General features: G+C 36.5%; 1 long non-coding RNA gene across 1 annotated transcript in view; it reads left to right on the plus strand.

Annotated features, from left to right (window-relative positions):
* Nucleotides 1-17373, plus strand: part of LOC145682760 (uncharacterized) — a 780074-nt gene extending 762701 nt beyond the window's left edge. The window contains exons 10-11 of the long non-coding RNA XR_014130953.1: nucleotides 17118-17129; nucleotides 17294-17373. This is a non-coding gene — a long non-coding RNA (uncharacterized LOC145682760). The remainder of the gene's footprint in view (nucleotides 1-17117; nucleotides 17130-17293) is intronic.
* Nucleotides 17374-19017: the final 1644 nt, after the last annotated feature.

The following is a 19017-nucleotide window of genomic DNA, read 5'->3' on the forward strand; positions in this document are numbered from 1 at the left end:
AATAAAAAGTGAAATTAATTTCTCAAATTTTGTAAAACCGAAGTCGGTGGGCATTATGGGAACAGTCTATAATAACAATATATGCAAATAAATATTAATATACTTCACGTTTTCCAGTGGGTGCAAGAAAGTTTCGAATAGTGTTTGTTGTCATAAGCATTAGCTGATGTATATATATATATATATATATATATATATATATATATGTGTGTGTGTGTGTGTGTGTGTGTGTGTGCGTGTGTGTACATAAGACATCAAATGTTGGTACCTGCATCAGTTTAAACACCTTCACAAATGGTACCGGAAAATTTGTTAGGACAATTTCTGGTCCCAACAAAGAAAACAACTCTAAAATCTTCATTTTCATTCGTTTGCTATAGAAACCAAACTTGATGGTACATATATTTTATAAGGACAACAGAAAAAAATATTAGAAGTTGTAATCTCTTTCACTTAGTCTTCTATTCATTTTTTTCTTAGGTCCCAATAAGGACGCAATCATTAAAATGCATGTGTAAATAGTGTGTAAATATGTCGACTTTAATGACCTCTGGTGGTACCACACATGAACTAAAAAGGTGTGTAAACTTAAAATGCCGATTGCACGTATTGGGACCGAAGTGAGGAAACGTAAGAGGGGAAGTAAAGGGGTATAGAGACGTAAGGGGAGAACAGTGTGTATATCGATTATGAAAAATAATCTGTGTTCTTGGTACCAGGGCAATAACTCGGCTGATATTGTACGTAAGATGTTGGAACAAAAAAGGACATACTTTAAGGAGTTTAATTTATCAGAACTCCTTTATACATTTACCCAATCCATTCGTTTGAGAAAAAAAATATCTAATGACCTAATTGATCAATATTGATCGAATTCGGTCAAAATGTAGAAGATAAAAAGGTCGGAAACAAGTTCGTTTTTTGAACCAAAATTCCAACTAAAAATAACTAATGTCGGTTTTAACTATTGTCTGTTTTAATGTTGCTTGCTTTAGAGCAAAAATGATAGTAGATAGAGAGACGCGGCTTTCTGGAGTCGATTAAGCGTCCCAAGATTATATTAGTTCTTTAACTTCCAATTTAAACATAATATATTAGAAATTCAGGAATAATTGTTTCCAGCGCACAGTGGTCCAGAAGCTCCCAAAACCTGGCCAAAAACCAACTCCTTAAAAATAACAAACAACCAAATGTGTTTGAAAGTCAATGATCTGGGGTATTCAAACCTACCTGGGTCTTAAATAAATTGTCACCCCTTAGTCAGAAATTGACTTCCGAAGTGAGAGGTTGACCTTGTGCATTAATTACTGAAGATTTCTAAGTTAGCGCCAACAAAGTGTGAGAATGTTTTCTACCTAGTCTTCCTGTAGTCAGATGGAATGAAATACTTTTGTCACATCTATGAAGATTACTATTTATGATGATGAGTTTAGATTAGTGTGTAGCTATTAAATTTATCGATTTACAGGGGATGAAATGCAAGTAAATTGGAGCAAGAAATGTTATGTGTATTTTTGTGTTCTCGTATAGTTATCTTTTGACTTCCACGTACTTCCACTTTGGTATCGCACTCTGGAAGTAGTTCAACACTCCCTCTTTCAGAAACCGTAAACCAAACTTGCTCATTTTTGCTCGTCTGTGAAATATTTTTTGTTGTAGATAAGACTCATTGTACAAAGTGCAAAATTATTTTGTACTGTATTTTTTTCTTCTATTTTTCACCCATGTCCTATCAAACATCAAGAAAACAGCTATTCGAGGTCCTTCGGAGGGCAAAAGGAGACAGAGCTGTGAAAAAGAAGCACATGTTCACGTACCTCAAAGATAAAGCATCTGCTGAATTGTCAGAAGAAGCCAAGCAGAGTGTGCACGTGTTTTGCTCGGAATTGTTTCACAGGCTTGACAAGTACAACAGTAATTACCAAAAATTGGAAGAGGAGAATGTGGATTGGCTAAACGGTGAATTATTAATGATGACTGAACCTGTCAATGAAGACGACTGGGGGCCATCGACTTCAGCAGGTGTAGCTATACCTGGACGACCAGAGGTGGCTTTCTCTGTGAGCAGGGAGCGCTCGAAGAGGAGAAAAACAGGAACATTGCGCTCCTCATTCAGCGGTACTACTCTTGCTTATGCTAATCAAATGAAATATAGAGAGGAGAGATAATTGAAAAAAAAAACGAAACTTCTTCAAGAAATGGAAGAATCCCCTACCAGGGCTGGCAAGATTCGAAAGTCATGGGTACATACCCAAAAACAGAATCCCAAATTTTACAACCCAGAGGAAGCTTTAGCACTGATACTCGAAGGGGGTCTGACACGTCACCAGTACCAGCTTCTAAGAAACGGGGCAAAGGACTTGGATCACAATATATATTTTGCTTACAACCATGTTCTGGACGCAAAGAAAGACCGCTATCCTGAAGTCATTAACGTCACAGAATCTGTAGCTGAAGTAGCTCTACAATCTCTCCTCGACCATACAACTGTAAGAATTCTGCAAATACAGGAACTTGTGCTCGAAACCGTCCCAGAAAAGCATCAGAAATTTCTGCAGCTGATTACCAAGTCTGGATGTAACTGAACCTCCGGTCAAGCCCAATAGAAACAGACAGCTCTGGAGGTGGGCTTTCAAGACAGAGACAATTTTTCATGTCAGTTGTGCCTCTGCAACGTTATTATGAGAAAAAAGGGGTTAGAGTTGTAGTGTGGCAAAATCAACGTCCCTCATCGACAAGATATTGTCGGCCGATAAAGTTACAATTCAGGAAAGAAACTGAAGAACTTGCAAGGAAAGAAGCTATCCTAATGGAAGAGCAAATTAGGTGCCTGACTCCAAGTTGCATCAGTATTCAACTGTTAGGAGATTGCAGTATAGAAACAACTGAATTCGAGGTTACACACAATCTGCAGTTCACAATGGTGGATGGCGAAATATGTAACACAGACAAGATCGGCACAAACTTACTACTTATGCGGCGCTAATCCAAAAGAAATGAATACCTTCCAGAAGGGATCCAGAACTGAAAAACCGGAAACTTTCCGATTCGGATTGTCCACGCTACATGCCTGGATTAGATTTATGGAGTGGTTGCTGCATGTGCCCTACCGTTTGGAATTAAGAAATAGCAGGTGCGGAAAGGCGACCAACCGACCATGATGAAGAAAAAAGAGATCCAAGAGGCCATGAAAGCTGACTTAGGCCTCAATATTGACGAACCGAGGCAAGACGGAAGTGGTACTTCCAACTACGGCAATAGAGCCAGACGATTTTTTGGAAACCATCAACAAGTTGAAGCAACAATAGGTCTAAGTGAAAAGCTTGTTGAGCAGTGTGGCGTCTTGCTGTAATCATAGTCTTGTGGACTGGCTGTCGATCCAAACAAATTTGAAGCTTGGGTAAACGATATCAGAGATCTTTACACCAAGCATTATTCGTGGTTCTACATGCCCGCCTCCATTCACAAAATTCTCACTCATGGGTCCTCAATAATCTCGCACGACCTATTACCCGTTGCGCAGGTGACGGAGGAGGCCCAAGAAGCCCGACATAAGCATATTAAACATTATCGGGAGCATCATTCCCGAAAGTGCTCACGCAAAGAAACAATGAAGGATGTGTTGTAGCGGGTCCTCGTAACAAGCAACCCAAAGATATCCACGCTTCGGAATCCCATGGCACAGAAGCACAAGAAAAGAAACTTCAGCCGTACTGAACCTTTTGCAAGAGATGAAGGCTCCTGAGCAGCTGTCATCTGAGGATGAATCAGAATGGCTTATTGTGTAAAAATCATAAACTGTTAAGTTATTCTTTATTTCACATGCAAAAATATTATTCTCATTGTGCAAATATATTATCAAAATTGTTAGTAAAACATTTTGCCTTCTTGTTTCGTATTCATTAACAGCTGTCATCTGAGGATGAATCAGAATAGCCTTTATGTGTAAAAATCATAAGCTGCTGTTAATAACATGTTACGCTGTATTTTGTGGAAAAATATTATTCTTGTTGTACAAATATGTGCAAATACATTATTAAACATGTTCTTCCATCATTTTGTCTTATTTTTAGCATAACATAACATTTCTGCAACAAAAATCACAAGATTTCAACTTTTCGCACGAAAAGGTAATTTTGGCCAGGTTTTGAGGGTTTCTGGACCACTGTGCAGCGGTGAGATACTTCGAGCGATTGCCCCCATGCAACATATATATCAATCAATTCGTCTTGACGAAATAAAGCTATTTGTACAGGAATTGACCAATTGGTCACATGCGATCAACTAATTCCGGTATACGGTACCTAATAAAGCTTCCAGAAGTGGTGGTTGTATTTCCAGTAATTGCACAAATGCAACACATATATTAATGAATTTGTCTTGATAAAAGAAAGCAATCATTGCTGGAACTGATCACATTCGGTCAACCAATATTGGTTCACTGTGCCTAGTACAGTTTCCGGGGTTGGAACATTTTCAGCGATTGCACCCTTGTAATATATATATCAGTCAACTCGTCTTGACGAAAGAAAGCGATTGGTAATGAAATAGGTTTCTTTCGGTCATCCACTTCCGGTACACGGTATATAATATAGTTTTCGAGGGTAGAATATTTCCAGTGATTTCATGGGTGCAATATGTACATCAATCAACTCACCATGACAAAAAACGCAGTCGGTACCGAAATTGCTAACATCCAGTAAACTATATCTGGTACACAGTACCTAATACAGTTCCTTGCGTGGTTTGTTTTCACATGAAACATGCATCAATCAACTCGCCTCGAAGAAGAGAATCGTTCGGTACCGGAATAGATCACTTCCGGTCAACTACTTCCACTACATTTTCGGCCTACATAATAAAGTTTACGGGAGTGCGGTGATTCTATCAATTGCACTCACGCAACATATATACATATATCAACTCGTAACGACGAGAGAACAATCGGTACTGGAATTAGTCACTTCCGGCCAACTACTTAAAGGTACATCATAACTATTAGTTTCCGGGGTGGGGAATATGCAGCTATTATACACATGCGACATACATATCAATTAAGTCGTCTTGATAATCAAAGCAGTTGGTACCGCAATTGGTCACTTCCGGTCAATCACCTCCGGTATACGGTACCTAGTATTTTCCAGATGTGGGGTATTTTCAGCGATTGCAAAAATGCAACATATCTACTATGTAATATAAAAAAATAAAGAGTTTGTTTGTATGTTTGTCTGCCTGTGTGTCTCTGTGCAGCCTGGGGACCAGACGAGAGAACCGAGAGTTACCAAATTTTAATCAGGGGTACCTTAGTCCAGGCCCCCGATCAACACGAAGCGCTTTTTTAAATTTCTAACCAAGGGGGTCTCAGGAAGTTTAACGGGACCGACCTGGGGGACCAGATACCTTACGAAATTTTGGTCACGGATACCTTGGTCCAGGTTCCAGACCAGAGTGAAACGATTTTGTCAAAATTCGAACCAGGGGTCTCACGGGAGCGTTTACCGGGATATGTAAAAGTAGTAGAAAATGACCGATATTAGTGTCGAATTCACAGTTTTCGCGGTCGCTGCGAACAATGGTGAAACTCCCATCGGATTAACTTCCAAATTCACCCTATTCGGCTGCGTGCCGGGGGTCATCGGGGGTGGGATATACCGAGACATAAAAATAATCCAAAATGACCGATATTAGTGTCAAATCCATAGTTTTCGCTGTCGCTGAGATCAATGGTGATATATCCATTAGCGATGACTTGCAAATTCATCTACCATTGTATACGGGGCGGGCGTCACTGTGGGGAGAGGTACCGAGACATGTAAAAATAATCCAAAGTGACCGATATTAGTGTCAAATCCATAGTTTTCGCTGTCGCTGAAATGAATGGTGATACTGCCACAAGAATTGACTTCCAAATACAGCCCCCATGCAAAGGATGGGTATATTTAGCTAGTATATCAATAAACTCGACTTAAAAAAAGCGATTGATACTGGAATTAATCACATCTGGTGAACTACTTCCAGTACAAGGTACCTATTAGATTCCAGGGTGGGATATTTCCAGCGATTGAACCCTTACAATATATATATATATATATATATATATATATATATATATATATATATATATATATATATATATATAGAGAGAGAGAGAGAGAGAGAGAGAGAGAGGAAGCGATTAGTACCGGAACTGCTCACTTCCGGTGAACTGCTTCTGTTACATGATGTCTGCGTTTTTGCGGTTGGGGCATTTCCACGGATTGCACACAAGCAACATGTATATTAACCAGTTCTGAAGAAATAAACTGGTCGGTGCAGGAAATGCTCGCTTCCGTTCAAGCACTTCCGGTACACAATATATATAATATAGTTTTCGAGCTTGGGGTGTTTTGAAGAGTTGTATGCAATATATGTATGAATAAACTCGTCTTGACGATAGAAAGAGTCGCTACCGAAATTTATCACTTCCGGCTAACTGCTTTCGGTGCACAATACCTAATACAGTTTCCGAGGGTGGGGTATTTTCAGCGATTGCACACTCACAACATGTACATCAAATTGCCTTGCCAACAGCAAATAATACATATCAGGTATCAGTCACGGTGTATCGGATGTGGATTGGAAATGACTAATATCGGTACCAATTTGTTTCTTTCATTAGGTCGGATTGATTGTTACATATGTTGCATAGGTGCAATCACAGAAAACACTCCACCCTGGAAAATATTAGGTACTATATTCCGGAAGTGGTTGATCGGAAATGATCTATTCCGTATCAATAACATCGTTTCATCAAAGCGAGTTAATTGATATACTTGATGCATGTGTGTAGTCTCTAGAAACACTCTACCCTCGGAAACTAATTAGATGCCATGTACTGAAAGTAGTTGACCGCTAAATGAGTAATATTGGCACCGATAGCTTTCTTTTGTCAAGGAAGCTATCCACCCGGAACCTATTATTTCCAGAAATCCACTTCAACTCCGGTTTCGATATTCTACATACAGAAAAAATGATAACAAGAAGCAGTTCAGTTTCTTGGAATCGATTCAGTGTTCTAGGAATATGTGCCATCTTATATCTTAATTGTCTATTCAAACCGGAAATGACACAAATCAACTACATTTGATTTTACGTTGATCACCACAAAATAAAATTCGTAATATATAACGAGAAGTGGATTCCTGCAACCATTGAAGTGTTCCGAAAATACATTTCTCTCTATTCGAACCTCTTCATTAAAACTGAAAATGGCAGGAGTCAACCACTTCCAGTTTTAACGTTGATCGTTATAATGAAATCAGTAATAGTTAGCGAGAAGCAGTCTTGTGTAAGCAATTAAGAGCCTCAAGTTCTTAATCCATCTCTACTCATCTTTTTATTAATATCAAAATTGTAAAAATCAACTGTTTACAGTTTTAACGTTGATCAATATGTGACTAAAGCCGTAATAGATAGCGAAAGACAGTTTTTTGTACTCAATAAGAGATTCAAACAATATGTTCCATCCCAACACTAATGTTTCTACTCTAATAAAATCAAGTACTAAACTAGCAGAAACCAAGCACTTCAGGTTTTATCGGTCTCTTTTGAGCAAAGACGGTAGTAAAAAATCTATTTTCCAGAATCGACTAAACATCTAAAACAGATTACATCTTCATCCTTAACACTGTTTGAAAACCTAACTTGGTAGAAATTCACAACTTCCGGTTTCTATAGTGGGCTATATACACAGTAAAAGATAACAAAGCGAGAAGCTGTTTCTTCGAATAGATTTACCGTTCTAAGAATAGGTAATATGTTCTGTTTTAGTCATTTTTATGAAACTGAAGGCACAAAAAATCCATTTTCGTTTTTAATGTGAGCACCATAGAATAAAAATATTAACAGATAGAGAGAAACGGTTTTCTGTAATCGATTAAACACTCCAATTATATATTCATCTGTACTGTAATTTCTGTACTAAGATTGGAAGAGGCAGAAATCAACCAATTCCCGCTTTAACGTCAGTCGTTATAGAGTGAAATCGGTAACAGCAAGAAGCTCTTTTACTCTATCAGTTAATCGTCCTAAGAATATATTCTATCTCTGCTCTAATCTATCTTTATAAAGGACTGGTAGAAATTAACTACTTCCGCTTTCAATGTTGAACGTCATATAATAAAACCTGTAACATATAGCGATAAGCTGTTTCCTGCGATCAATAAACATTCCCAAAAATATGGCATCTCACCTCTCTTTACTGAAACTGGAAATGTCAGTAATCAATCACTTCCAGTTTAACGTTGATCGTTATAGAGTGAAAACTAATAGCAACAGGCGGATTTTGCAATCGATTTAGCGTCCAAATAATCCATCTCTAAACAAAATCTGTAAGGGGAAGAAAACAACCACTTCTGGTTTAAACGGCAGTCCTTATAGGGTAAAAGCGGTAATACATAGAACCAGTTTTCTGCAATCAATTAAGCTTCCAGTGAATAGACTACGTCTCCATCCTTAACACCTTATTGAAATCCAAAGTGAGAGATACTCACTATAACTTCTGGCTTCATTCACCACCTGCGTTTTACAGAGCAAGAATGGTAGCAGATGGGGAAAGCTGTTTTTCGTAATCGATTTATCGACCTAAGGATAGGCATCGTCTTTTCTTTTAATTCTCTGTTCAAATCAAAAGTGACACCAATCAACCACATCCGTTTTTAACGTAGATAGACATAGAATAAAATCCGTAATATATAGCGAGAAACAATTTCCACAATCGATTAAGCATTCAAAGACTATATTCCATTCATACTCTAAGGTCTACTGAAACTAGAAGTGGCAAAATGAACAACTTCGATTTTAGCGTTAATCGTTATAGTGAACTCGGTAACAGAATAGCAGTGTCTGCTATATATGTGCCTCAAACATATTTCATCTCTGCTATAATCTTTCTATTAATACCAGAAGTGACAAACAAACTACTTTAGGTTTTAACGTTGATTGTCATTAAATTAAAACATAATAAAGAGTGAGAAACTGTTTTCTGTAAAAAAAAAAAAAAAAAAAAAAAAGGCTCTCAAAAATATATTCCATCTCCGCTGTAATCTATGCTAAAACTGAATTGGCAGAAAGCAACCACTTAAGGTTTTAACAAAGATCGTTATAGAGTAAAAACGGTAAAAGATAGGGAGCAGTGCTTTCCGGTAGCGTCCCAAGCACAGATTACGTCTCTATCCTTAATTCCCTACTAAATTCGAAAGTGGTAGAAATCCACTAAAACTTCAGGATTTCGATATTGACTTACACAAAGCAAGGATGATAACAGATAAAGAGAAGCAATTTTATGCAATCGATGAAGTGTACCAAGGATATGTTTCATTTTAATTCTTCAGTTTCTACTAATACCAGGAGGTGGAAATCCACAACGACTTCTTATTTCAAAATTAGTCTACATAGAACAAAGGTGCTAAGATGTAGCAAAGAGCATAGAGCAAAGGTGCGGGTGTCTTGTACAATGGCTATGTTCGTCAATCCGTCTGGTCTTCCGTTCAACTGTCTGTGGACAAGTATTGCAGTTTATTTTTCTCAATTGTTTCAGCGTCTCAAAATGGTATACAATTGGCACCCATAACATTCTACGGAAACAGATAATGGTTGAAATACCGGCTTGAATTCCGGTACTTATACGGCTTGAATACTTATTTCCATGAAGCGAAAAAGGTAAAAGATATCAAGAAACTAATTTCCATCGATTCAGGGCCCCAAGAATCGATTCCGTCTTCTGCATTACATTCAAACCGGAAGAGGTAGAGATTTTTTTCTTAATTTTTATTATAGTTTAACACTGCTCTTACTTCTATTAACAGGTTTATTTAAGTACAAGCCCAAAATTTTGATGGCCAGTAACCTGGAAGCCAAAGACTTTCATTAAACCAAATTTAAAATGTTGGTAGATTTAAAAAGCGTAATATGTATACGCAATATTGTGCTGTATGAGCCTTTAGTTTATGACTTGTTGGCCATCGAGTTTGGGTTTTCCCCGAAATTTCATGACAAATAACACGAGAATCAGTTTTGCACACCATAATATATCATATGCATATTAAACTTATGACGGTCTACCCCATGTGAAACTTGGTGAAGATCTATGAGTTTCATGGTAAATTTGACTACATCCAAATTTCAAATTTGATAGCCAATAACTCGAGAAGTAACAGTCTCAACCTAATTAGATTTGAATTACTGAAATATTCTACTGCGCTTAGTGGGTATATGAATTACAATATGTTGAATGTTTTTGTTCAGGAGTAATGTTGCCCACGAGACGAGAAGTTTTTTCCTTGTTTCGTTTCGATTCTCGACGTTTTCTTGCTTGTCTGGTCTCGATTTGTTTATCGTCTCGTTTGTAAAATATATGTACTTACTTTACATATTGATATTCTTCTTAATGTCTTCTAGAAGTTAACCGATTGCTTCCACATGACGAGAGATCCACGAAGAATGTGTAATAATAACAGTTAAATCATATTTATTACTGACGTATATTGTATAGACTTGCATGCTTTTAAACTTTGATAGATGTTCTTCATACTTTTTGTACGATCAGTTTATAGTTTTCATACTATGAATCATGTAAACATTAAATAGTGACTGACTGACAGAGATCTAACACCTAAGTGAACAAGCGTTACCACGAGACTCAAGAAACTTCTCGTCTCGTCTCAATTATTTATTATTTTTTATACACATTTCTAGTAAATTATGGCGTCTATAACCTTAAACTCTTCATGTATGGGGGATGACTTATTTTGGTGAGCACCATATCCAGGGAAGGCGGAAAAGAAGAAAGGAATGGGAAAGAAGGAAAGCGGTCTGGGCCCTATATGTTAGGTACCATCCTGGCGTTTGCCTGCTCTGGAAGAGGAAAACCCAGGAAAAATTTCTCAGTATCCTGGCTTGAAAAAACAGTTACAACTTTTAGATCGAGTGTCCTCGAGAATCGAACCCGGGACCACATGCACGAAAGATACACGCGCTAGCCAATAGACCAGCGAGGAAGGGTGTGATGAATTTGTGATCAACTTGTTAATGCACGTGGTCTTGATAGAAATCTCGCGTAGGCAGAATCTCAAGTTGTCAAAACCACGCTGCCTAAAATTTCTATTGCTCAATTCCTCGCGGAACGAAATCTCTCTTGCCAAAATCTTATCATAAACATTTACTCAATGTATTTCTGGGGGTAAAATAATAATAATAATAATAATAATAATAATAATAATAATAATAATAATAATAATAATAATAATAATAGGGAGAAAAGGACAGAGTTAACTTACATGAGCCCAGGAACGCTTACTTAAGACACTAAAAGCCAGTGGCAGATCTAGAAGGTCTGGGGGGAGGGGCAGATAGACCCCCGACTATGATAGGTATATCAAGAATTTACTACAAACTGCCAGAAATATATAAATAATAGCTTAAATTATTTTATGTTTCCTCGTCCCCGGGCTAGATCCGCCACTAGAAGCGTAAAGAAATGACGGGTTCGGAATGAATGGATATAATACTAAACTATACCCAAATGAAGAGAAATCTTATACATCGAATCTAGTTTCCTGCTTCATTTTCCCCCTTGAAAATCAATGACACTATAGGTGTATTGTACGTACAAGTTCGAGATAGACCTTTACCTGCTATATAAGAGTTTGAAGTATTATGTTGTGCAGGCTTATGGTTCCCGAGTTATGGCCAGTCGAAATTTGCGTCATACTTTCGAAATCAAAAACCCATACACCAATTCATCCATCACTAGACACCAACATGTGAAATATTATGTTGTGTACGCTTTAAAATCCCGAGTTACACGCAAGCTAATTTCTGAATTACTGGACATAACAAAAGCATAATAAATGCCGTTTAGACAGCAATCAAAAATCAGTCTTGGGCAGGAATTATAAAAATCAATGCTTATTTCACTTGTAATATAATTATCTATGTGTTATCTTTTGAGTTTATACACATATGAAATACTCTAGAAGTCATGCCGAAGTGTTACACTAACGGAACTCTCTCCTAGGTACGATTACGTCCCGGAGGTTCAATCAGGCAAGATTCTGTCCCGAGAGATTTTGTTTGGCTTGGTTTTGGTCGGGGTGAGGGGAGATTTTGGCCAGTGAGGTTTTAGTCACCCAGCTTTCGACCAGATGGGATTTTTCGCAGCGAGATTTTGGCCACAATAATTTCAGCCACGCGAGATTTTGCCTGTGAGGTTTTATGCTCCAAGGTTTTGAATATATCAGGTTTTGACCAGGAGAGATTTCGAGCCGCAAGATTTTTGGGGCACACAACATTTTGACCAGGGCAAATATTGGCCCGGGGAACTTTTTGAGTGGCGAGATTTTGCTCGGGCGAAACTTTGGGCAACGAGATCTTGGCCTCAACATTTCGGCCGCGAGGCTTTTGTACTGAAACTGTTGGCACACGATGCATGTAGGATACCCACGTAAAAAGTATCTTCTTTTCAATACACAGTTTAAATGGAACGTCGCTAACAGGGTTGAAGAAAATCACGATTTAAACAAAGAAAAAAAACATTTTTCTTTATTTTTTATTTAAATCGATTTTTTTACTTAAATCACTCGTACTTCTTTTTTAAACGGAATACAATTTAAGTTATATTTCTTTTTAACTTTTTTCAGATTGGTTGTTATATAAAGTTAGAATAAAAACGAAATTGGGAGTTTCCTAACATTTATGTTACGTTTCTCTCATGTAACGGTTACTCAATAGAAATGAATTACGATTCTCCCAACATACAAGAAGGGTGGTCACAGTGATTTTCTACTTCTCAATAATTGGACACAAAAAGATACTTATGCTAATCATATTGCGTATTTGTTTTAGGAATCGTAATGAGTAACAAAACAAAGTACATTTATGCACGTGTAGAATTTGCTGCACTTTTGCAAATTACAAGAATTTTGCATTGCGTTGCACAGATAGTATGTAACTAACTAGCCTAACTCCAATGCCTATGGAACCCAAAGGTTCAATGCAGCGTTCACAAAAGTTCTCCATTGACTTCTGTCCTTAGCCAGCTGTGTTCAGTTTCTAATTTATATTCCTATTTCTGCAATGTCCATCTTAATATTGTCCTTCCATCTGCGCCTAAATCTTCCAAATGGTCCTTTCTCGATTGGATTTCCAGTTAAAATTTTTGTAGCGTTCGTACTTTTATTCAGTCTGAAAACATGACCTGTCAACCTGAGCTTCCTAGACTTGATGACCCTAGCAATGTTTGGTAAACGGTATGAAATATGCAGTTCCTCTTTATGAGGTTTTCCACCATTCCGCATTCCCGTCCTTCTTGGGTCTGAATATTCGTTTCAGGATTTTATTCTCAAATACTTTCACTCTGCGTTCTTCATTCAAAGTAAGCGACCATGATGCACAGGAATATAGCACAGGAATATAGCACAGGCATGATTATCGTTTTATATATTTTAAGTTATAAAATTCCTCGACATGATTCGCAAAGACAGAAGATTGTGAAGTAAATAATAACATGAACTTCCAACTTCCAGTCGACATTTAATGTCTTCAAGGATATGGTTTTGGCCTGTTATTATTGATCCTAGAAATTTGAAAGTATCTAAAGTGAGTATATAGGATATCCCGTTTAAAAGTTTTTCTTTTTAAATAAACTTTGTACTATATTTTATTATTATTTTCATCATAACATTCTCATTATGAATATAAGTGCATTCTGCTTTGAAACTGTATAATTATTCAAAGTAAATTTGCATAAGAACATAAATTCTGTATGAATAAAAATATCTGATTTCAGGTTATCTGCACTCAGTATGACAAATAAAATATGATATGTGTAACACCATTATAAGTAACATCTCTCAGTAGTAAGATATTTCTAACCAAAATGGCATTTTCTCTTCAAATATATTTTTTTTCTTTCTATTTCAGTATTAACAACTAGTAGAAATACCCGTTCTTAGTTCGGGTAGAATATGTATGGAAAATATATGAGAGGTATATTTATGCCCTCTTTTCCACCCCTTAGGATCCGTATTTGAATCGAATAGAAATCCAACTCGACCGAAGAGCTGTCTATCTTCAAAAAACCCTTTCAACTAGTGTGGCCGATAGATATTGTTTGCAAGAACTCGAAAAGAACCTTCCCCCTATCCCTTCTTACAAGAAACGGACATGAACGTGCTATCTGGAATCCGAATCAAACTTAGTACATTCAATAAACATAACAAAGATATGTTCATGCACAAAAATTAGGTCCATGGACAACGGAGTAAATTCCTGGGGCCCATTAGGTCTAACCCAGTTAGTATAAAGAAAATCGTAGACTCACAGTGAGAAAGCTATTGCATCAACACTGTTCATTGGAAAGTCATGGTTTATAGTTCATTCTCTTCAGCATGAAACAAACTTTCGAGAGGTTCTATGTATTGGGGACCATAACGTTCTTAACAGGGAAAATTGGGAGAATGTAGGGAAAGTTCCCCCCAGAAAGTTCCTCCCATCAACTTTGGACACCCCTGAACTAGCCCGGAGTAAAAGCACATGATCCAAATGTATCTTGAAAATACTATACGGAATAAGAAATGTTTGCCAAGTTTTGTATTGATAGACGGAATAGATATGAGGGAATAACTCGTATACCAATACACGCTTTCCCCTCATACCTATTCTGTCTATCAATATGAAGCATGGTAAACACATTTCATATTTACTATAATATTTTTCGATATACATTTCGATAATGTGTTCTTACCCGGGGCTACTTTAAAGGGGTCCAAAGTTGATGGGAGGGATTTCTGGAGGAAGTTTTCCCGACATTCTCCCATTTTTCTCTGTTTAAGTGCGCTATGGGCTCCAATACATAGCACATCTGGAAAGCTTGTTTCATGCTGAAGAGAATGAATTATAAACCATGATTTTCCAGTGAACAATGTTGATGCAATAGCTATTTTACTGCGAGTCTACGATTTTCTTTACACTAATAGGGTTAATGGGCCCCAGGGACTTTCTCCGTTGTCCATGGCACCTAATTTTTGTGAATGAGCATATATTTGTTATGTTTATCGAATGGACTAGGTTTCATTCGGATGTGCGGATGACACGTTTATGGCCGTTCCTTGTTAGAACACGTATTTTAATCCAAGTCGTTAATGATAAATATCGAAGTCAACAAAAAAATATGTTTAAAAATTCATTTTAAACAGTTCAATCTTATCCCTGCTCCACTGTGGGACACTTCTCAATTAACTACTGAGTTACATCACTCTAATTTAAAGGGTTAAAGAAGTACATATTTTTGTTATACATCTTGAATTCCTCCCCCTTGATATGCATTTTGGTGAAAGTCTCAAAATTAAAAACCCAGCGCGAGTGAATTGCTCTTTACTCAAGAATTCACTCCAAAGGATTGACTCATTTTTCCGTGATTATAAAACAGACAAAACTCATGTTTCTTCTCATATATCGGTAATAACATAGAAATGGCCTCCCCCTTAAATGAATTTTCTAAAACGCTGGAGAACGTTGCCATTTATTAATAATGAGGAGGTTATATATGAAGTTTCCGAACATGAGAGGCTAGTGACATATTCTATTTTTGGAATACAGTCCCTCTACCATCTCCTTTAAGATACACATTTTAATGAAAGTGACATGATAAAAATGGGCTCGATCCGAGTGGTATGTTCAAAAATTCATTTCAAACGGTTCAGCCGTTTATCAGTGATTATGAAATAGACAACGTAAATTTGAATGAAAAGGAAGAAAATATAGGAATTTACTCCTTTCCACCTTACAAGTGAAAGTTTTGGAAACGTATGGTCACGTGTCCAACTATTTTTAATGAGATATTTTCGTATACCAAGTTTTATTTCCCGAACTAGCGAGACCACTATAACACTGATTTTATCATAAATTTTGATCCCCAGGGGGAGCAACGTATGCCCCCTGTCACCTCCTATAAATGTAAATAGACTTTTTTTTTTAAATCTAGGTCCAAGAAATATGGATCCTATGATAATGAAAGAATATTATGATATTATGATAATGAGAGACTGGCGAATGTAGAGTAAAATAATACATTCACGTGTGAATAACATAGAAGAGCGGTATGCAATCCCAGTAGTATTATTAAGGTGAGATTTACGGTAGACACACACCATGTGAGTGGGTTTTCTTGGTCTTTTCAAGTTTCCTTGTAATTTCATCACTGCACCATTTTATTCATTTATCATCATCATTGTGTCATTGAGCCTAACCGGCATAACCGCCATACGTAAATCATATACTCCATGCATCGTGTAAGAAACAATAAAACTGGTGAATGAAGTAGAAAAGCGGTATTTCACCCAGTGTAGCTTCTCATGTTGTTTAGCTACCCGGTGATCTAGATTGAACGAGCCGAAATCTCAGTGAATATCTAGTCAACCTTAAGTTGTCGACTGTGAAAATTAGTGAATTTTAAGTTACAGAGTCAGCATGATTTTAACGGCCGCGCCAGACACATGGTTACATTTGAACATACATTAATACTTTATCGACCATCATTCTGCCTCCAATCGGTGCATAGTCAGGGTGCAGGTAATATACTTGTCTACAATACAAAGCACTCATTCATGCAGTTGGCCGCGTTTGGCAGTAGTTTCAGAAGAATGATTTTCACTATTCACATGACATATGCAGCAGTATAATTCGAATCCAATTAGATATGTATAAGATATAATCTTATTTTTGTTGAAGATTGATTGCACTGACGACACAAAAGTGAATCGGTCTTACACCGTGTAGAAATAAACACTGAATGTTTCCTTAACAAATATTATTTTCAATTATGTGCCACTGGACCTTAATTCAGCAACTGGAAAAAATATAACATTGATTGCAATTTCTTCAAGAAAGAATGGTCTGATGAAACCACCATTCCAACACCACTTTAGAGAGAGAAATCTGTAATGCAATTTTGTGTGATTTGGTATAATTCCAATAAGCACAATATTGCCTGTTCAAATGACCGTTCATCTTAAGTAGGGTCTCATGTATAAGTAAGTTTAGAAGTACTCAGATTTAATGTATTACTTCTCAATTTTCAGAGATTTCGGAAGGTAAGTTTAATTCTTATTTGATAAAATAGAAATCTTTGTAGTACGTGTGGTAATTTAATATAATTATGATCACTAATTAAAATGTAACTATATTTGTGTAATGAAATCTACCCTATCTAAATTAGTAGCCAATATGTAGTGTAATTACTATATCATACTTTTAGGAAAATCTGATTTTGACTATGTGTTAGAATTCAAGAATAAGTATTTTGTAAAGAGAATCGTGGATGTATCTCTCGTATGAAGATATTCCAGAAACGTTAAATCTAGATGTGTCTAGAACGAAAGCAAAATTAATTTAGCAAGATCAGGCCGCCTATACGATAATCAAATTAGCTAACGTAAACTTTATAAATTTTCGAATTCATCTGGAAAGAATTAAGATATCTGCAATATGTTTACATCTATCTATATGTCTATCTATCTATCTATCTATCTATCTATCTATCTATCTATCTATCTATCTATCTATCTATCTATCTATCTTTAGCTGCTAGGGGTCTAAAAAGGACGAAACAATAGATATATTCTAAATTTTCTAACTTCGATTTATTTGTTCCTCTCTATACTATATTGACTAAATCTTGATCTGAAGAAATGCTTGGAGCAATAAAACTATGGATATGCTATTGCCATCAACACGTTCTGTTCTAATGGAGTTTTCGAAATGTCATGATATTTTTCCTAAAATATCACTATTTTTGCAGAAACAACTTTTGATGTCATCGTTTTACAAAGAAATAAGTATAAAAAGCTTTATCGACCCTATTATCTATTCACAAATAAATATTTTGTTGTTTTTTAAGAAACAAAATGTATTTTGTTCATTACATACCACCAAGGCATCTTTCTGTGAGGCGAAAAAGTCGAAGGACAAAAAAGTTTATATTTTACAATAAATTTTGTTGAGAGTGGTAAAGGACTGTGAGAAACATCGTTATAAAAAGTTTCGTTAATTAATTTTAATAAATAACATATTTATACATATCTATAATTTTGAGGGGTTTAAACGGGACGAAATGTTTCCAATAATTTGGATCTTTTTTAAATAACAACGATAGTTTACATCTTATTGCAATGAATCTGACATAATTCAATCTAAGTAGCATAAGAAACGTTTTCCCGAGATGTGTCAGTAATTAGATAGAAATAACGTTGATTGATATGACGATATTTTTTATGGTCAAGGGGTTTTTACGGGACGATTTTTGGTTATTTCCAGGTATCCAACTCTCAACAGAATGTGTAAGAAAATGTCGGCAACTGTGAGCGTATTCTTTAAAACGTCTCTTCTCAAGCATTTCTCATTTCATAAACTATTCTGTTTAAATAGTTCACAGAAATTAAGATGGAAAATTGACAAAAACAGTGTCTACCAACATTTCAGATAGAACATCATGTCCATACACAATTGCTTCGGAGAAAGTCGCACCACCGTTCGCTCATAACAAACGCTATTGAGAAGGAGGAAGTATGTAGAGGAGGAGCCCTCCCCACGTGCGTCACGCAGCAGCTCAATAGTTGATTGACACCTGAAGTTCCTTTATAGCTGTTTTCTTCCGCTGGTTATAAAGCAGTAAAGCGAACAAGAAAGACTGGTTACAGATTTCAATAACAATTGTATAGGCTGTGCTCTACACAAACATATTTAAAGCTGAGAAAATATGTAGAAGCCCTAGACTAAAAGACACACACCATTTGAAATTATAACTACAATACATGTATATAGAATAAGAAATACATGTTACACAATGATAATTAAATAATCCAATGTAACACCACTCTACAATATATCCCGTATTTTCAGGAACACCATCAATAAGACCATTATATTAGTTTTATTTATGGTTTAGTGTCTCACTGGTAATTACACTGAAAGGAGAGGTTC

Source organism: Thermobia domestica, chromosome 4, assembly GCF_964235325.1.
Source record: "Thermobia domestica chromosome 4, izTheDome1.hap1.1, whole genome shotgun sequence".
NCBI lineage: Eukaryota > Metazoa > Arthropoda > Insecta > Zygentoma > Lepismatidae > Thermobia > Thermobia domestica.